Source organism: Panthera onca, chromosome B4, assembly GCF_046562875.1.
Source record: "Panthera onca isolate mPanOnc1 chromosome B4, mPanOnc1 haplotype 2, whole genome shotgun sequence".
Taxonomy (NCBI): Eukaryota; Metazoa; Chordata; class Mammalia; order Carnivora; family Felidae; genus Panthera; species Panthera onca.
The window spans coordinates 42,697,514-42,718,029 of NC_138345.1; the positions used below are offsets into that span (position 1 = coordinate 42,697,514).

The 20,516-nt window shown below is 42.2% G+C and overlaps 2 protein-coding genes across 10 annotated transcripts in view; one reads left to right on the plus strand and one right to left on the minus strand.

The window, feature by feature from the left end:
• MFAP5 (microfibril associated protein 5) overlaps positions 1-9,547 on the minus strand; it is a 47,713-nt gene extending 38,166 nt beyond the window's left edge. Inside the window, exon 1 of the mRNA XM_060658469.3 lies at positions 9,436-9,547. The gene's annotated coding sequence lies outside the window, so the exon portion shown is untranslated. The remainder of the gene's footprint in view (positions 1-9,435) is intronic.
• The window catches only part of RIMKLB (ribosomal modification protein rimK like family member B), a 70,909-nt gene continuing 59,615 nt past the window's right edge, over positions 9,223-20,516 (plus strand). For 6 of the 9 annotated variants that reach the window (XM_060658458.3, XM_060658464.3, XM_060658460.3 and 3 more), the window contains exon 1: positions 9,811-10,154. The gene's annotated coding sequence lies outside the window, so the exon portion shown is untranslated. The other 3 variants (XM_081796101.1, XM_081796102.1, XM_078450115.2) reach the window with 2 other exon arrangements.

Below are 20,516 nucleotides of genomic sequence, written 5' to 3' on the forward strand. Positions count from 1 at the left end.
ACTTGGATGTGGACTGGGAGGGAAGTTTCAGTTGGGAGCATCCCAGTTTTGCTTTGTTGCCAAAACACTACATATTTTTGATGATTTCAAACTGCAGCCACTGTAATGTCTTTCTCAGCTCTTTACTCTCGTCATTCTTTAAACCTAAGTAGTTGGAAATTATTATAATTACATTTCCAATGCTACTTTTGCTCTGTTCATTAATGTCTTTTGTTTCCTTCAGCCATCTTATCCTCCTTTTCTTCCTACTAGTTGTTTTTTTCAATCTGCCTCTCTCCTTCGTTATTTCCTCCTCTCCATCATGTTTCCCTGGATTTGATTAAAATTCTCCTTCACTTCTTTCCTCACCTGTCTCTCCTTTGTCAAAATAATTATTTTTCAGGCTCGTCTTTCTCCTCATTCCTTTCTCTGGTGTCTTTGTCTCCAGCAGAGGGGGTCTGATGGTGATGGGAGGTAGGGATGAGGCCTGGGAGAAGGCAGGCTGGGAGGGGGAGGAGGAAGTGGTGTTTCAGCTGTTTCTGCCATCAGCCTATGAAAGGCCGATTTAAGCTCGCCTCTGTAAATTCCTAGCCTCCCATCCCACAGCCTTCCCCTTCAAAGAGTCTCTCTACTTTCCCACCTTAAATTCCACCTCCCTTTCTCCCCACCACATTTCTCGGGTGACATCACTTTCTGCCAGCTGTGACTGCAAGGGACACTGACCTACTTTTGCCCTCTCTGTTAGGCACTAAACCCTGGTTTCTCTGCTAAACTCTGGATTTCTGCTAACCACTTTTTGCCCCTGTGTGTCACTTGATCCTTTTTTTAAACCTCAAAACATTTCATGGTCTCCTATGAGGCTGTAGTTTTTAGTATTTAAACTTTGAGAAAAAGCATAATTATGAAAAAGCTTCTATGACTTCAGGAAATTCACTTATGATTTATATGGATGAGTGCTTTGTTAATCGAAACATAATCTCTCCATGGCTGAAGAATAACATGTATTAGTCATTTTTGAAGAATCTTTATAGGTATGCTTGGCTAATGGATTCTTTTGTGCCAAATTCTTTGTTGTTTTTTTTAAGAGGGAGATGAGGGGGCAAGTGAGTGAAGGGCAGAAAGAGAGAGAATCCTATGAGGGGTTGGAGGAGAGAAAGAGAGAGAAAGAGAGAGAGAGAGAGAGTTTCTCTTTTCTAGTGGGGCTCACCCGAAGTGGGACTTGAACTCACAAACTGTGAGATCATGATATGAGCCAAAGTCTGATGCTACTGAGCCACACAGGTGCCCTGTGACAAATTCTAATATATGTATTTACAAATGTTTTGCATATGACATTGGAGACATAAGCGAAAGTAGCAGGCATTGATGTATAAATAAAACTTTACATACGGTCGTCCCTGCATATCCACAGGGGATACATTCCAAGACTCCCAGTGGATGCCTGAAACCACAGATAATATTGAGGCCTATATATAAATTATGTTTTTTCCTATACATACACACCCATGAGAGCATTTAATTTGCAAACTATGCACAGTAAGAGAGAGAAAACTAATAATAAAATATGCCAATTACAACAATATACTGTAATAAAAATTATGTGAATATGGTCTCTCTGGCTCAGTTGGTCGAGCGTCCGATTTTGGCTCGGGTCATGATCCTGCAGTTTGTGGGTTCAAGCCCCGCACAGGGCTCTGTGCTGACCGCTCAGAGCCTGGGGTCTGCTTTGGATTCTGTATCTCCCTCTCTCTGTGCCCCTCCCCCACTCATACTGTATTAAGAAGTAGGGAGAAACTGCAGAGAAAACACATTTTTATAGCTTTTGGAGGGGCTAGAGTAAATGATCAGAAACATGTACTTTGATGATGCTTGGATTGAAATTCTGGTTCTGCCCCTTGCTAGCTGTGTGAGTTTGGACAAGTTACTCAGCCTCTCTGTGCCTCAGTTTGCTCATTTGTAAAAAAAAAAAGATCCTGAGGTCCTTTAGGGTTATTATGAAGATTACACTGTTTCATGTACATACAAAGGTTCTGAGAACATTGCATGTTCTAAGCTATTTTAGGTTTATTATGAGACTAGGGACAGATATATAACTATATATGTTTCAAGTATTCTTGTGGTAATTTTCTCTTGCGTACATTTTCATTCACCATTTCTGTACTCAGCAAGTCAGTGTTATAGATCTTCTATCTTAGTCTAAGTCGTCTACTCTGGCTGTCCACAGAAGTTCTGGGACCCGAGCAAGAGGGATCGAAACGTGTGTATTAGAGATTTGTCTGGTGATTCCATTGTGTCACTCAGTATAGATTTCTCCTTTTCCTTTTTTCTTCCGCTTACTTTCTTTTCTGACTTTATTATGCTGTTATGAGAAAACTTAAATTGAAAAGCACTTAGAGAAAAAAGCAAGGAGTTTGGGAATTCAGGTGGAGTTGATGGAAGCAAGGTTAAGTAAAAGCAAAGATGAGTTAAAAAAAAATAAAATAACTCAGTGATCAATGCAGGTTTGAAAAGCCAGGAGAGCAAAAGTGATTTAAAAAGGAAATGAGGAGCACCTGGGTGGCTCAGTCGGTTAAGTGTCCAATTCTTGATTTTGAGTCAGGTCTTGATCTCACGGTTTGTGGGTTCAAGCCCTGCGTTGGGCTCTGTGCTAACAGCATGGAGCCTGCTTGGGATTCTCCCTCTCCCTGTCTCTCTGCCCCGCCCATGCACGCTTCTGCAAGGGCTTGGTCTCTCTCAAAAGTAAACTCTAAAAATATGAAAGAAAAAGAAGAAAGAGGGGCGCCTGGGTGGCTCAGTCGGTTAAGCGGCTGACTTCGGCTCAGGTCATGATCTCACGGTCCGTGAGTTCGAGCCCCATGTCGGGCTGTGTGCTGATAGCTCGGAGCCTGTTTCAGATTCTGCGTCTCCCTCTCTCTGACCCTCCCCCGTTCATGCTTTGTCTCTCTCTGTCTCAAAAATAAATAAGCGTTAAAAAAAATTAAAAAAAAAAAAAAGAAAAAGAAGAAAGAAAAAGAAATGAATATGGCAGGTAACAATTGGGACAGAATAGATATAAATAGCACTGCTTCTTTGCATTGAGGATAACTGCAAGAACTCATGAACAGGACTCCAGAGTCTAACTTTGTCTCTTTTTTAAAGTTTTTAAAAATGTTATTTATTTGAGAGAGAGTGCAAGAGGGGGAGAGTGGCAGATGGTGAGAGAGTCTTAAGCAGGTTCCATGTTGAGTGCAGAGCCTGACATGGCGCTTGACCCCACGACCCTGACATCATGACCTGAGCTGAAATCAAGAGCCAGACGCTCAATTAACTGAGCCACCCAGGTGCCCCAGTATAACTTTTTCAATACTAGGTTGTTAGGATGCTTTTAGAATTTTTATTCAATATGTAAATGTTTAATACTAATTCAAGGTGCTGCTGGTGACATAAATTGTGACAGATCCACAGAGCTCTTGTGTGGCATTGGTCTGGTTGAAATGTTTACTAATTCATTCATGTTTCCCTGAACCAAGTAAGGGTGGTTCTTGTTTTATTTTTTCCCTTATTACCTGATGTTTCCTCTATTTTGTAGAAAGGAACACACTGTCTTTCACATTTACTTCTCCCTTTATTCTTACCAGATTGATATGCTTTAAAAAAAAAAAAATTCTTGTTTTTGTTAGTTTTATGATTTTTAGGAGAGAGAGTGAGAGCAGGGGAGGGGCAAAGAGTAAGGAGACACAGAATCCGAAGCAGGCTCCAGGCTCTGAGCTGTCAGCACAGAGCCCGACGTGGGGCTCGAACCCATAAACCATGAGATAATGACCTGAGCTGAAGTTGGACCGTTACCGGACTGAGCCACGCAGGTGCCTTCAAAATTTCCTTTTTTTTTTAGTTTTAAGTAATCTCTATGTCTAATGCGGGGCTCGAACTCACAGCCCTGAGAGCCAGCCAGGCACCACCCACATTAAGATACTTTTTTTTTTAAGTTAGGTATTTATTTTGACAGAAAGTGTGAGTGGGGGAGGGACAGAGAGCCAGGGAGAGCGAGAATTTCAAGCAGGCTCTGCACCATGCCGGGCTCGATGCCTGGCTTGAACTCATGAAATGTGAGATCATGACCTGAGCTGAATTTGGATTCTTAACCGACTGAGCCATCCTGGTGCCCTCAGATTGATATACTTTTAAAATATTCCAGTGAACATGGGGTACCTGGGTGGAGTCGGTTGGGTGTCTGACTTCAGCTCAGGTCATGAACTCACAGCTAGTGAGTTCGAGCATTGCCCCGGGCTCTGTGCTGACAGCTCAGAGCCTGGAGCCTGCTTTGGATTCTTTGTCTCCCTCCTTCCCTCTCTCTCTCTACCCTCCTCCGCTTATGCTCTGTCTCTGTCTCAAAAATAAATAAACATTAAAAAAAATTTTTTTTTTTTAAGATATTCCAGGGGCGCCTGGGTGGCTCAGTCGGTTGAGCGTCTGACTTCAGCTCAGGTCATGATCTCATGGTCTGTGAGTTCGAGCCCCACGTCGGGCTCTGTGCTGACAGCTCGGAGCCCAGAGCCTGTTTCAGATCTGTGTCTCCCTCTCTCTCTGACCGCCCCCCTGCTCATGCTCTGTCTCTCTCTGTCTCAAAAATAAATAAACATTAAAAAAAAAAAAAAATTAAAAAAAAAAAAAAGATATTCCAGTGAACAGAGAATCAGGAGACTCGGAAACTGCCACCAATGATTTCATCTTGTTGCCTCAATTTTCCCTTCTGTCAGAGGGGTCTAGAAATAGTTTCTTAACCTTACAAAGTTGCTGGTAGTTAAAATGAGTTTGTAAATGTTAAGGCTTTAGGGCGTCTGGCTGACTCGGTGGGTGTAGCGTGTGACCCTTGATCTCAGGCTTGTGAGGTTGAACCCAACATTGGATGTGGAGGTTAAAAATGTGGAAGGTTTTATTTAAAAAAAAACGTTTAATGTTTATTTTTTTCTGAGAGAGAGACAGAGACAGAGTGCCAGCGGGGGAGGGCAGAGAGAGAGGGAGACACAGAATCCGAAGCAGACTCCAGGCTCTGAGCTGTCAGCACAGAGCCCCTCGCGGGGCTCAAACTCGCAGACAGCGAGATCATGACTTGAGCCGAAGTGGACACCCAACCAACTGAGCCACCCAGGCGCCCTTTTAAATAAAGGATATTTTACAAATGATTTTTCTCTAAGACATTATTCTCAAAGTCTCATGGGTCTAAGAATTATTTGGGATGTGAATTCAAAATGCAGACTCAGGGGTGATTGTCTATGCTTTGAGTTTGGCTCAAAAATACAGATATCCAGGCTGATTCAGAAGGTCAGACGTGAGGGCCAAGGAGTCTGCAATGTGAACACGCATTCCAAGTTATTCCTGAGTGGTAGAGAAAATGAAATATTCCAAACAGCCAGATACAATTAAGGAGGGGGAACCCTCTATTACTTCTTGAAGTCTTATTTTTCTTTACGCCCTTTCCTCCTGATTGAGGCAAGGTACGGTCTTCACTCCTTTTCCCCCACCTCCCATCCTCCTTTGTGTCTGGCATTGACATTTTCTTCGCGTAGTTGAAGAGGCGCTCAGTTTAATGTGTAGAAATGGAGTGGCGGAAAGGGAGGAGGGATGTGGGTGGGGAAAGGCTAGATCAGTATTTAGCTATTCTAACTGTGGAGACTGTTGTTGTCGGGCTGGTTCTAGCCGGCTGGTTCAGGGAGAGGAAGCCGTGGGGACAGCTAGAGCCTGGGCAGCTGCCCCTGCAGTTCTGTATTTGCTAGTGTAGGTTCTGATGTGACACAGACTACCTTTTCTCCACCCACATGAATTTTACAGGAATCACATCAGATATGCCGTGAGGACTACTATTTTAAGTACTGATAACAGTCCTGGATTCATTCCTGTTTACAGTTCTCCTCTTTGCTACTCGGAGGACTTTAATTTCAATCCAATCCCAGCTTGTTTTCTTGTCTCAACCCAGGAAGGAAAGATTTGCGCCAGATGGCGTCTATGCGGTACTTAAAGATTTTTGCTTGATGTGCATTCTAGAAAATATGTAAGTAATGTTTTTCTGGATGGTGGAGATAGACACCAAAGCAACACAAGTTGAATCAGAGACAGGAAATTAGTGGCACCTGGACAACTTTGTTAGGGGAGATTTTGTTTTCATCACCTCCTCACATTTTATGTGCCTTCCCCCTAGTATCTTCATATTGTCTACCAAGAACTTTTATAAGTGTTTCTTGCTGGGTACCTGGGTGGCTCAGTCAGTTGAGCATCCCACTTTGGCTCAGGTCACAACTTTGGTCTGCAAGTTTGAGATTGAGTTCGAGCCCAGCACGGGGCTGTCTGTTGTCAGCTCAGAACCCACTTCTGATCCTCTGTCCCCCTCTCTTTCTGCCCCTCTCCCCGCTCATGCTCTCTTTCTCAAAAATAAAAATATTTTAAAAAAGTGCTTCTTGCTGCAAATCTCGCTATCACATTCTAACCAGCTAATCCATTGATTCATTGAAATGGGTCTAGATAATGTGTACTGTCATATATAGTTAATTCTAATATCTCTGTTGTCTAAACCTTGGTTCAGCTTAGCTGCGTGTTAGAATTCCCCGGAGAGCCTTAAAAAATATTGGTGCCTGGATCCCAGTAACAGTTTGTACTATGACACAGCTAAACATTGCATAACTTCTCTTTGATATTTGACTATTTTGGTATAGCCTACACACACACACACACACACACACACACACACACACACACACAAGTATAAAAACATTTTATTTTTAAATACACTCTACACTCAACATGGGGCTCAAACTAACAACCCTGAGATTCAGAGTCACTTGGTCTACTCACTGAGCCAACCAGCCAGCTGCCCCAATAACCAGTATTTTCTGAGGACTTACTATGTAGTAGATCATATTTGAGTTACCTCAATCTCTATTTTGTGGATGAGATAACTGAGGCTTACAGAGGTTAAGCACCAATCACATGCCACTAGGAAATAAACCTAAGATTTTAAATCAGATTTACCTGACTCCAGAGATGCTAGGTTGCTTATTATGTCTTCTCAAGGGATTCAACTGACCCCAGAGCATTCTGAAGAATATTAATTTAATGGTTAAAAATGAGTGGTGCATGATTAAACCAAGATAAGCTTTAAGTAGTACTTAAAGTACTTTTTTTTAAAGTTTATTTTGAGAGTGAGAGTGGGAGGGGCAGAGAGAGATGGAGAGAGAGAGAGACAATCCCAAGCAGACTCTACACAGACAGCATTGAACCTGACGTGGGGCTCGAACTCACAAACTGTGAGATCATGACCTGAGCCGAAACCAAGACTGAGATATTTAACTGACCGAGCCACCCAGGTGCTCCAAAATACTTTGTTTTGTAACGTAAACTCTACCCACAACGTAAGGGTCAAGCTTAGGTCCCCAAGATCACATGCTCTATTGACTGAGCCAGCCAGGTGCCCCCAAATACTTTCAAGAATATATTGTTACCCAAAGGAGATGTGAGTCCATACCTGTCTAAATAACAACCATAAAAGCACAAAGATTATGACTGAGTCCAAGAATCTGAACCTTTCTGGACCTTGCTTTCCATTATGGAAATGCTAAAAATAATTTAAATAAAGTGAATCTGATCATTTATGTAAATATTATATACTGACAATTTAAGCCATATCCTTGGCTTTGCATTTAAGAATATACTTCTGTCTTTTGTTTGTTTCTGACTACCTTAAGTGGAAACCAAAACGTTGCATACATTATGAATTTCTTTGGATGTGTCTGGCGTATAATGACAGTGCATGAAATACATAGCATTGTTTTTTTTTTTTTTTTTTTTAAGTGGCCAGTGAATTACTAGTCTAATATTCCCTACCCACAGTTTCAGCAATACATCCTTTTCCTGCGTGCTGCATGGTTACCTTGAATTAGGTTTCTTAACAGGACGGAAGAATAGGATAGGTAGTACTGATAATCGGTGGGGCCAGTCATACAACCTTTTCCCTCTGTCAATCACCCTGTGTATCTTTTGCCAGATTCTCATTGTGTTAGCATCTCTGTGATCAAGGTTCTCTTGATCACAAAATGCTTCTCTTCTTTGTCTTTAGGTTGAATATACTTTGCTTCAGGAGACTGAATATCAGGGTGGAAATAAAGAGCAACATCTTAGTTCTGTAGACTCCCCCCTCCCCTTTTTTTGAAGGTAGTAATAGCACATTTATTCCTGTAAACGTGTCCTTTGTGAGAACTGTTCCCTCCTAGGTTACTCTCAGTGGCAAAACAGCAGCAAACACAATAGCACTTGCTTTGTGCCAGGCGTTAAGTCTTATCAGCTAATTCACTCCTTATACCAACTCAATGAAGTAACTATTTTTGTATATTCTACAAAATACTTTTATAGTTAACTTTTGTAGTCGGGCAGATTAAGATAGAGAAGTTAGGGTACTTCAGAAGATTTAAGTAAGGGGAACTAGAACTCTGAGCAAGTCCAGAAGTTAACCACCCTATGTTTTGCTATATCTCTTAAAGGACTAAGTGAATGAAATCAGCAAAAAAGGCAGACTAAAATGGTTGGGAAAGGATTGCTCAAAAGAATTTGTTGACTTAGGCGACTCAGAATGGAATGTGATCCGTAAGAAGGCAAACTGGTTAGTTAGGACATCATTGTATCCCTCATGTGGGATCTCTAGGGGTAATAAATGACTATGGTTATTTTGGAAATGAATCCGCCAGGTACAGTCGCACGGTGATCTGTTACCTTTCGTTTCATTCTTTATGATCTAGAAAAATTAACACAGGACTAACGTAGCTGAATATATTCAGATTCATTCTTACAGCAACCTTGGAATATATTCTTAGCTTTTCAGAACAAAGGCTTGGGGGGAAGTTATGAAACTAATTTGCCCCAAGGTTTATACTGGTTTCCAAGTAGCAGAGCGGGCTGTACCACACTACCCTGCCTATATGTTTAAGCCTGCATAAAGCCCTGAGCATGTATGATGTACTGTAGTTTACAAATTTGTCTTACAACGTACAGAGGCAACGTCTTCATTCCGTACACGCATAAGGACCTTATAGGTATTGATCTTTGTTCCCAATCTTTGCCTGTGGGAGGGGAGAGACCACGGCTTGCGGGGACACCAGGCGGAGGGCGCCGGAAAGGCTGCGCGGGAGGTGGGCTGGGCTGGGCAGGGCAGGAGACAGAGGCGTGGACACGCACAACCACACAGTGCCCCAAGAGGCTTGGTGGGCTGGCGTCAGGGTTCAAAGTGTGCATGAATGGGGCCAGAGGAGGGAATGTGAGGGCAGGGAGGGTGTACAACGGAAGGAATCAATCTCGCGGTTTCGAGGTGGGAACAAACCTCGTCTCCCCCCCCCCCCCCACCCCCCACCCCCGGCGTTTCCCTTCCTTAGTAAGGACGGTTTGGGGGCGGGTGGGGAAAGCGCGTCCTCGAAGCGCTCTCGCGCTCCCATTTACCTCTCGGCACTCGCGCTCCATCGCCCCTCTACCACCCGAGAGGCTGACGATGGCTGCGAGTGGGGACGCGGAGCCTGGAGGGCGGGTCTCGACGCAGGTGTTGGATGGATCCGCTAGGCCGGGCTCGGCTGGCTGGCTGGCTGGCTGGCCCGGCCCCTCGCCCCGCGGCCACCGCCCCCCGCCCGCCGCGCCGCCGCGCCGCCGCGCCGCCGCGCCTGGGGGGCGGGGCCGGGGCGCGCGAGGGTCCTCTGCACGCGGGCGGGCGGCGCGCGGCGCCTCGGTCTGGGGGAGCGCGGGGCGGTCTCCGCCGGCGTCGCGCGCGCTGTGTGTGAGCGGGGTTGCGCGCGCGCGCGCGCACTACAGGCGAGTGAGGGAGCGAGGAGCGGCCGGGTGTGAGAGTGTGTTTGGGGGTGGGGGCGAGTGTGTGTGTGTGTGGGAGTGTGTGTGGGAGTGTGTGTGGGAGTGCGTGGGAGTGGGGGTGAGGGACAGCCAGACCGACCGCGAGGCTGTGAGAAAGTGGGCGAGTGTGCGAGGGTGCCCGGCCTGGCTGCGGGAGCCGCGGTGGCGGAGGAGAAAGGAGGCGGCTCCCGGCATCCCGACCCCCTCCCCCTCCTCTCCTTCTCGGACTTCCAGCCAGCCTGCCCGGCAGCCCGCGGTTCCCTCGGAGGCCCCAGCCCGGCTCCGCTGGCCGAGAGCGAGGGAGGAGCCGCCGGAGCCAGGTGAGCGGTGCGATCGCTTCCCTCCCCCGGTGTAGTGGCGTGAGGCGGAGGCGCGCCCGCCGCCGCCCCCCCCCCCGCGCCCCTCCCCCAAATGGGCGACTGCGGCCTTAGGGACTCGGCGACGAGCTGGGGCTCGGCCGGGCGGGGCGCGCCGGGGGCCGGGGGGCTTGTGAAGCCCGGGGGGGGGGGTCGCTCCGCCGCGGGGGGGGGAGCGGTGGGGAGCCCCGGCCCGGTCGGCGTGCTGGGAGGGGGCCGAGGTCGCCGGGTGCGTGTGACGGGTGAGAACTGGCGGGGACAGGCGGCGTCCTCGGGCGTGAAGTGTGCTTCCCCCTGTTTGTGAGGGGGGTGTGGTAACCCTGGGAGTGCTCGTTGGAGTAGAACACGCGTTGTGCCAACCTGTCTTCCAGCGTGTGGTGATCGCTCCTGCCCCTGCTTCCGTCAGACACATTCCTGTGGTGTGACCGAGGGAGGAGGATGTGGTGTTCGTCCTGCACTTAGTATGGTTTAAATCCCATGGTTTCCTCCTTACGTGTGAAATTTTAGAGAGTGTGACAGTCCTACCTCCTTTGCCTTTGGCAGTGCTCTGAGTAAGAATGGGGTGACAAATAATTGCTTGGCTCGTTCGATTTTTCTTTTTTTTTAAGGCATTTGACCATGATGCAAATCTTGCCCCCCTCCCTTTAAAAAAAACCCCAAACTAGTTAGATAATAACTTCACATTTGCCTTACTAATGTGTCCTTATCTCAGATGGCGGATTTGTAATCCCAGTATTTTACCCCACTTGTAGGTGTGAATAGAGAGGGGGCGGTAATTGCATTCTATGAGTGAGGTTATGCTACCCGTGTTGACTGTAACTTCCGATGTGAATTCTTTTAGCATGCTGTTATTTTCCCATTAATTACATAAATTGTTCTCACATCTTTGGGGAGTTGGATTAAATTCTAAATCTGAACGGAAAGTACGTGAGGCAGCCTAATATGGAAGATACTCTTTTTTTGTGGGCTTGGTGTTTGTTGTATGTACCGAAGTTCTTAATTATTAAATGTAACCTTTTAAAATTTAAATGCTATGTAAATTTCGTTAGGTCTTTAACACCATTGGGCCGTTGAAAGGTCATTTTTTTTTTCTGTTTCTTACAAAGAATTCACTGTCAGAATACTATAAGATATTCATTTGGAATAAAACACTCTGAAATTCCAGTCATGGAGATTGAACATTTATTTTCTAACTTTTAGAATGACAACCTCTAATTTTCAAAAATGACAGTCATAGTTAAATTTCTCTTCTAATGGTTGCTGTGTGTCATTTGGTCAGTATGTCAAAGGGGAGGAGGCCTATTTTTCTTTGGAGGTGATCTTTTGTTTATTCCTTTCTATCTTGGTTAGTGCAATGACTTTCCTTCTTTCATGTCAAAGATTTGGTTGTTAGTTTGGCAAGATGGCTGTTGATGTTTTCATCTTTCTCTGTCTCCTTTTTTTTTCCTCTTGTTTTCTCTTACCCCCACCAGGTGCCAGAGTCTGCTTGTTGGGGAGGGGGGGCACTCTGATTCTGACCACAGGGAGCCAAGAGCATCAAATACATTCATGTAGAATCTTTCCACTCATTGAAGGTCCATTTTTCTGTTCCCTCCTTTCCCCCTGCAGGGGGGAAGGAGTTGAATGACTAACCTTTAGACTTTGGGCTACCAGCTAAAATTCCACTTAGTTGCTGGTGGATAGCTTTTAATTTTTTTTTCATTTTCTTAGATTGAGTGGTTTTCTTAGGTTGAGTGGCAACCAGAAATTTCCCTTTTTTTTCTTTTCCTTCTCATTCAGTTCCTTTTCTCTCTCCACAAGGAAATCACTAGCAACGTTTTATAAATCCTCTACCCCTTCTTAGCTGTATTATGAAGGCATACACTAAAGAGAACATGTTTTTTTTTTTTTTTTTTTTTTTTAAAGAGAACATGTTTTTACATAGGACCAATGAATGCCAGCCAGACTTCAGGCATTAGTGTGTTGGGGTACAGGATGAACCATGGCTAAAAAAAAACACCTCCCAATTCTTGTTTTTCTCAGTTTGTATCCCCCTGGGATTACTGGGGTAGGTTACTAGATTGATTTCTCAAAACTTCTCCCCTGTCTATGACCTGAAGGAACATAACACTGGAAGGATTTGGGGGAAGGGGAAAGAACAGGGCCAGTTGATCCACAGTTTGAGAAGTAGCTTTTATCATCTTTCTCTGGGGGGCGGGCATAGAGACTTAAACTGCATGAAAGTGGGTGGAGGAACGTAGGAACAACACGACAAGAGTGACAGAAAACCAAGCATAAGTTAGGAAGGGGGAGTTTGTATGTTGCTTACACCGTTTTGGGGGTTACTTAGTGATGTGGATTTGTAGAGAGTTTATGGCAGTTTAGGTTACAAAGAGTAATCTCTGCAAGTGGGATTAAGTCATAGGCATATGGGGAAAGAGCTTTGAAATTATAATCTAATGTTATTTTAATGTCTGGGCATAGATTGTGATAGGAAGAATAAAAATATGTTAATGTTAACTGTACTGGCATACACAGTTGTTTCAAGAGAGGTTGAGTAGGAGAGATTAGGTACAGATATTGGGGAAACTGTCTTTCATTATTTGGGAATCTTCCTTTTCGTCGTATTAGGGGCTGTTAAGAAATAATAACATACTACCCCCCAAAATATCTGTACATGATGTGTTTTAGATTTGTGTGCAATATGTGAATGTGTACATATTAGATTTGCAGAAAAGGACTGACTTTCTGACTTCATGATGTCATGCCATGCTGTTTTTTCAATGTTTTCTTTTCCAGTGTGTTTTTCCTTTCAAAATTGGCTTGGAGGACAAAAGCTACAGAGCTAGCTAGCTCTACTCCCTTAGAGCCTGGTCTGCATGGAACCCATCTGCTTATTTATTTATATTTTTTAACTGCTTTTACTGAAATTACAGGTTTTTTTTCCTTCTGACTTTTATTGTTAGCAAAGGTAATTATTTCAGGATGAGATGTATAATGGTGATGGAAAGTAGCATTAGGCTTGGGTTTTTAGTGTTTTCTTTCCCCCCAAATGTTTGTTTATTTTTGAGAGGGAGATGGTGCATGGGGTGGGGGCAGGATAAGAAGGGGACAGAGGATTTGAAGCAGGCTCTGAGCTAACAGCCGGATGTGGGGCTTGAACTCATGAACTGTGAGATCATGTCCTGAGCCAAAGTCAGATGTTCAACCAACTGAGTAACCCAAGCGCCCCATTGGGTTGTTTATTTATATGTGAAATTGAAAAGATAAATTATGAATTTTTGACAGCTATGTTTAGATCTTATGGGGTATGCATTTGCCTGCTATTAAATATTGAAAATGTTTTTTGATCCTGCCTTATGATTCAATATAACAGACCCCTTTATTTTATTTTATTTTTTTTTTTAATTTTTTTTAACGTTTATTTATTTTTGAGACAGAGAGAGACAGAGCATGAACAGGGGAGGAGCAGAGAGAGAGGGAGACACAGAATCTGAAACAGGCTCCAGGCTCTGAGCTGTCAGCACAGAGCCTGTCACGGGGCTCAAACTCACGGACCGTGAGATCATGACCTGAGCCGAAGTCGGACGCTTAACCGACCGAGCCACCCAGGCGCCCCTAACAGACCCCTTTAAAATAACTCCTTGGGGCGCCTGGGTGGCTCGGTCGGTTAAGTGGCCGACTTCGGCTCAGGTCATGATCTCACAGACTGTGAGTTCGAGCCCCGCGTCGGGCTCTGTGCTGACAGCTCAGAGCCTGGAGCCTGTTTCAGATTCTGTGTCTCCCTCTTTCTGACCCTCCCTCGTTCATGCTCTGTCTCTCTCGGTCTCAAAAATAAATAAACGTTAAAAAAATTAAAAAAATAAAATAAAATAACTCCTAACCCCTAACGCTTAACATTTAGCTGTCATATATGAGGTTTTATGTTGCTTGCTGGAGATAATAGAGAATAAAATAAGGATTCTGTCTTCATGGAGTTCACAGTCTAATTTCATTGATCCTTGTTTTTTTCATGTGGCAGTCTGTTCTCCCATCAGTGTCCGGAGGAGTCTGCTAGATTATTGTAAAATGTGTATCGATTTATGAATTGATAAAGTAACAAATTTGTGTAAACATCGATATGCCAAATTAATTTTTACTTCCTTTCTTTCAAAAGTGGCAGCATATCACCAAGTTGTGACCAAGAAAAAAAAAATTTACAATTGTGGTATCCCTATACTGTACACCTGAAACTAATACAACACCATATGTTAACTGGAATTAAAATAAAAACAAAATTTCAAACCTACCCCTTACTTAAATGTTTTGCTCTGTTCAGCTCCTTTTCATTTCTTTCTCTCTCCCCTCTCCCTCCCTCCCTCCCCTCCCACCTCCTCCATCCCCCCAACCTTTCCTGTTACTAGCTCTTGACTTCTTGTTCTTAGGAATATAGAAATAAGGTCTCCAAATAGAATATGGATTTGCGATATTAGGTCACACTAGTTCTCTCTTACTGCTCCACTTTCCCGTATTTGGCAGCATTTTAGACTTTGATAGTTTATCAGAAAACTACATTTTGGAAATATCTTGCAGGTTTGTCCAAACAGGAACTTTGAAATTTTTCCTGATTCATTGTGGTTTTTAATTGTTAGCTTATTCCTTTGACATGTGAATTAGTTAGCCATGTTTGTAAAACCTTCAACTTAAATATAGTAATATCTTCCCAACTCATTTTTCAAGGTAATGTCCAGAAAGAAAATTTAGAAGGAAGGCCCAACATTTAACATGTTAAACATGATGAACTTTTTTAAAAAATAAAGATCTTATTTATTTATTTTGAGAGAGAGAGCGAGAGAGAGAGATAGTACATGAGCAGAGAGAGAGGGGGAGACAGAGGATCCAAAGCAGGCTTCACGCTGACACCGTTGAGCCTTGATGCAGGGCTCAAACTCATGAACCGTGAGATCATGACCTGAGCCGAAGTCGGACACTCAACCCGCTGACCCACCCAGGTGTCCCAATGTTTATTTTTGAGAGAGAGCACAACCAGGAGAGGGAGAGAGAGACAGAGACAGAGAATCTGAAGCAGGCTCCAGGCTCTGAGCTGTTAGCACAGTGCTCAATGCTGGGCTCAAATTCACAAACCATGTGAAATCATGACCTGAGCCAAAGCCAGATGCTTAACTGACTGAGCCATCCAGGTGCCCCTAGATTTTATTTATATTTTCAAAGTAATTTTTGTACCCAGTGTGGGTCTTGAACTCAGAACCCCAAAATCAAGAGTCAAATGCTCTACTGACTGAACCAGCCAGGTGCCTCTAAACATGAGCTCTGAGTAAGCCATACTACCCTTTGAGTCTCAGGAAGACTTTGCAAATTTTGTGCCATGTTCCAGAAGGAGATACATTGATTTAACATTCCTGTATTAAGTGAAATCATTAGAAGTTTTATTTGGGTTACTGAGAACTTTATTTGTGAGAAAACTTTATTTAAAGTTTACTCATTTTGAAAGAGAGAGAGTGGGAGTGTGGGAAGGGCAGAAAGAGAGGGAGAGAGAATCCCATGTAGACTCTGTGCTGTCAGCACATAGCCCGATGATCCATCTCGCAAACCCTGAGATCATGACCTAAGCTGAAATCAAGATACAGACGCATAACTGACGGAGCCATCCAAGCACCCCTTGATACCTTTTTAAAAAAAGATTTTTTGAGTATTCCCTATACCCAAATGTGGAGCTCGAACCTAGGAACCCAGAGATCAAGAGTCATATGCCCTACCAACTGAGCCAGCCAGGGGTACCATTCAGAGAAAACTTTTTTTTAAAAGTTTAGTTTTGTACACCAGACTATTTTTATATACCAGACTGTTAAATTACCTGTAGCTTTGAATAACAAAGCTTTGAATAGCAAAGTTACAGGTAATTTAAGTAAAGGTAACATAATTTTCTGATCTTTTAGTTGAATATATGTAAATTTGCTTGTTAATTTGCTCATGATGTTTGTTTTTCTTCTCCAGTTTTCTTTTTATTGTGGTAAAATATACAGCATAAAATTTACCTCCTTAATCATTTTTTAGGTACACAGGTTAGTGATATTAATTATATTCATATTCTTATGCAACTATCTACCATATTCATTTCCAGAACTCTATATATTGCAGAACTGAAACTGTATACCCATATAACTAACTCCTCATTCTCCCAACACCCCAGCCTGTGGCAACCACCATTCTACTTTCTGTGGATTGACACATTATATATTTTATATACTGGTGCATAATGTCCTCCAGGTTTATCCATGTAGCAGCATGTATTGGAATTTAACTCCTTTTTAAGGCATTGTATGTACATACTGTATCTTATTTATTCATCTGTCAACCGAAGGCTTGGGTTGCTTCCACCTTTTAGCTGTTGTAACGCTGCTATGAACATGTGTATGAAGATTCTTCTTTGAAGACTCTGTTTTCAGTTCTTTTGGTTATATACCTACAACTAGAATTACTGGATCATACAATATTTCTATTTTTTTTTTTTTTTGAGGAACTGCTATACTATTAAAAAAAATTTTTTTAATGTTTATTTATTTTTGAGAAAATGTGAGGGACAGAGCATGAGCAGAGGAGGGGCAGAGAGAGAGGGAGACACAGAATCTGAAGCGGGCTCCAGGCTCTGAGCTGTCAGCCCAGAGCCCGATGCGGGCTTGAACTGATGAAAGGTGAGATCATGACCTGAGCCGAAGTTGGACGCTTAACCGACTGAGCCACTCAGGTGCGCCTGCCATACTATTTTTAATAGCAGCTGCACCATTTTACATTCCAACCAACAATTTTCAAGGCTTCAGGTTTCTCCACATTCTCCCCAACATTTGTGATTTTTTGTTTTTTGACAGTAGACCTCCAGTGTGTGCGAGTTAATTATATGGTTTTGATTTGTGTTTTCCTAATGATTAGTGATGTTGAGCATCTTTTTTTTGTGATGTTTTATTATCACATCCTTTTAAAAAAGCTCTGTGAGGGCTGGGAGTATGTTTTGTTTACCATGATATTTTAGAGTGCATAGTAGGCACTGAAATACTAATTTTTAAATTAAATGTATTTAATCGAATACTTAGTGTTTTTAGTATTTAGATTCTTAATTGATCTGAGATTATGACCAGTGTTTGACTTTGAACAGTTTTCTTTTTTTTGAGAGAGGGATATAGAAATACTTCTCCAGGGATGTTGTAAAAATAAATGTAAAAGTGAAATGATGAAATGTAAGATGATGATCTTGTCAGTGTAAAAAGAAACTCCCTCTTATCATCGATACCAATACTTACTGGTATTTTAATGTCAAGGGAATATTTCAATGTCAAGGGAATATTTTCATACAAAAATTTTAATGTCAAGGGAAAATTTTCCTATAAGATTTGACCAAGGTATGATGGACTATACTTGTTAAGGTAAGGTTTTATGGCCTATAATAAAGAATTCCCAGATATCATTTACATAAGCAAAAAAGGTAGTAGGTAGTCCAGGGTCACAGCACTACACAGTTGTCAGGCATTCAAGTTTTAACATGTCTCTGTGTTTTTCCTAGGGTTCACTTTTCACTCCTGTCTTCATAGTCTAGGTGGTTGTTAGAGCTGTAGCCATAACACTTACATTCCAGGAAGGGTGGAGGAAGGGCCAAGGAATAGTATAGTATACCTCTTAAGTATGTGTTCTGAAAATTTCAGTGCAGTACTTTCACTCAGCTCTTATTGAGTAAAATTTACTTATATGATCACATCTAGTTGCAAGAAAGCCTAGAGAATACAGTCTGTTCGTTACATGGCATTGTGCTTAGCTAGATATTGGATATCTTATTATTAAGGAGTCATTAGAAAATGGATATTGGGAAGGAAGTGGCAGTCTGTGCCATGGAGTGTGTGGAATTTGAATTCACTTGGCTTTACCACTTAACTTCTTGGCTAGAACGTATTCAGCTAACAAATGAAGACAGTAATGCACCAAAGGGATGGTTGTGAGGATTGAATGAGAAGATACAGATAAATCGCCTACCATGGTATAATGTGGGTTTTTAAAAATATTTATCCAAATTCCTTTCATTGTCTTTAGGTATGGTAGAAAAAAGTAGAAAGAAATCAGAAAACCTGAATCTTAGTCCTGGCTCCGTTATTGTGATAAGCTCATGATAACTTAAACGGTCAGGCTGTTTCTTTAAAATGGGAAGATATATGTGTGTATTCCTCACGTAATTACATGCAGATTAGATTAGAAAATATATGTGGAATGTGTTTCATGAGCTGTAAATGGAGAATAGTTTTAACCTTATCTGTGTGCATTATTTTGCCTTTGTCCTGCATATATGTTTCTTTGTATGAGGAAAGGGAATTTATAGGCACTTGTCTATATATTTCAAAGTGTTGCCTTTTCTTACCTTCATTGGTTTTTCTGTTTCATCACTCATTTTTTTTCAGTCTTTTGATAAAGGGATCTTCTTGAGATTGGGTAGGAAAATCATTGCCCTCTCTTTCCCCCCATAATCACATATGTAGCTTAAAAAAAAAAAGTATCATAGGTAAAAGTGCTATAAAAAGGAGAGAGTGTGAATGAGTGTGTCATGTAACCTTTAGGAACTTATTGGTTTGCTCTATTTTTGAGGTATATCCTTTTCAATATAAGGAGGGGGTTGTGAGGGCTATCATACATTTCTTTTCTGTCATAGCTAAAGACAACTTTGATTAATATCTAGCCTTTTGCTCCTACTTTCAAAACATTCCGGTCTGCCTTAAAGTTAATGTGGCAAAGAACATGGCATTTTGTATAAACTCAGAACACCTAAACAGTGATCTTATTTTATGTGGCATCTTAGGTAAAGGATGAGATTTTATAGGAACTATCCAGATTTCAGAGGGACATTTTTTTAGAGATTATTTATTGATGAACATTGTTAGTGAGTAATGGGGTAATTGGACTAAGACTATTATTTGGTTATTTCTGAGACTCTTCTGAGGTTTTCAAGTTACCATTCAGTCGTTTTCTGTACCTTAATAAGAGCTACAAAAATCACCTCCTATCCCCAAATAGTATGGGTCTTCCTTTTCACCCTTCCTTTTTTTTTAAAAAGGTTTTATTTATAATTTTTTTATTAACAAGGTTTCTTTTTAATGTTTATTTTTGAGAGAGAGAGAGAGACAGAGTGTGAGGTGGGGGAGGGACAGAGAGAGAGGGAGACACAGAATCCAAAGCAGGCTCCAGGTTCTGAGCCCGATGCAGGACTCGAACTCAAACTGGGAGATCATGACCTGAGCTGAAGTCCGGATGCTCAACACACTGAGCCACCCATGCATACCCTTTTAAAAATTCATCTTATAGCACTGACAGTATAAAAAAAAATTAATTACAACATACTGTGATAATTGCCAGAATATGTGTATAAGATAATGTAGATTCATGGAGTTAGGATGATTTTTATAAGTCAGAAAAATTTAACAGATGTATTAACTAGTGAGCCAGTATTTACTAAGGTAGGCTTAGGATGTATATTCTAAGCAAAAGGAAGCATGAGAGAATACAATGTGTTCAGGAAATTGGTAAATGAGAGAGAAGAGAGGGTAGAAGATTAGTTTGGAGGTGTTTTTAGGTGCAAAATGTTGCATGTACTGGGGATGAATAGGAAATTCAAGTGGTATTTAGAAAATAGAATTACTGTTGTAATTGTATGTTTACGTAGTGAAGAAAAATAGAAAATGATGCCAGAGTTTCTGAATTAAATGCTTAAATTAGGATGAGTATATCTGGCAGTATTCTTCTGAGAAACAGAACCGGTAAGAAATTGTATATATGTGGAGGGAGAGGGATGTACGGAGGGAGGGAAGGAGGAAGGGGGGAACGAGAGAAAGAAGGAAATAGAAATTAATTTTAAGGGATTGGTTAGTGTGATTGTGGCACGTCTGAAATTTGTAGGGCAGACCAATGGGTTAGAAACTCAGTCAGGAACCTCTGTGTTAACGTGTTGATGCAGAGTTCCTTCTCTTGGAAACCCTTTTTTGTTGTTCACACCTTCCACTGATTGGATGGGGTCCACGCATGTCATAGAGGGTAATCTCCTTCACTCAGAGTCGACTGATTATGAACTTTAATCATATTTCCAAAGTACCTACATAGCTACATGTAGACTAGAGTTAGACCAAACAGTTGGGGCACCATTGTCTAGCCAGGCTGACGCATAATATTGAACTATTAAAATGGGAATTCAAGGTGTTTAGGTATGTGAATAAAAAAACTTCAGAATTTTACTTGCTCAACTGAGGCAATGTTTGTGGCATTTAGTTAGGGATGCCTACTAAGCAGATTGAAATAGGATCTCAAATACAGTTGAGAACT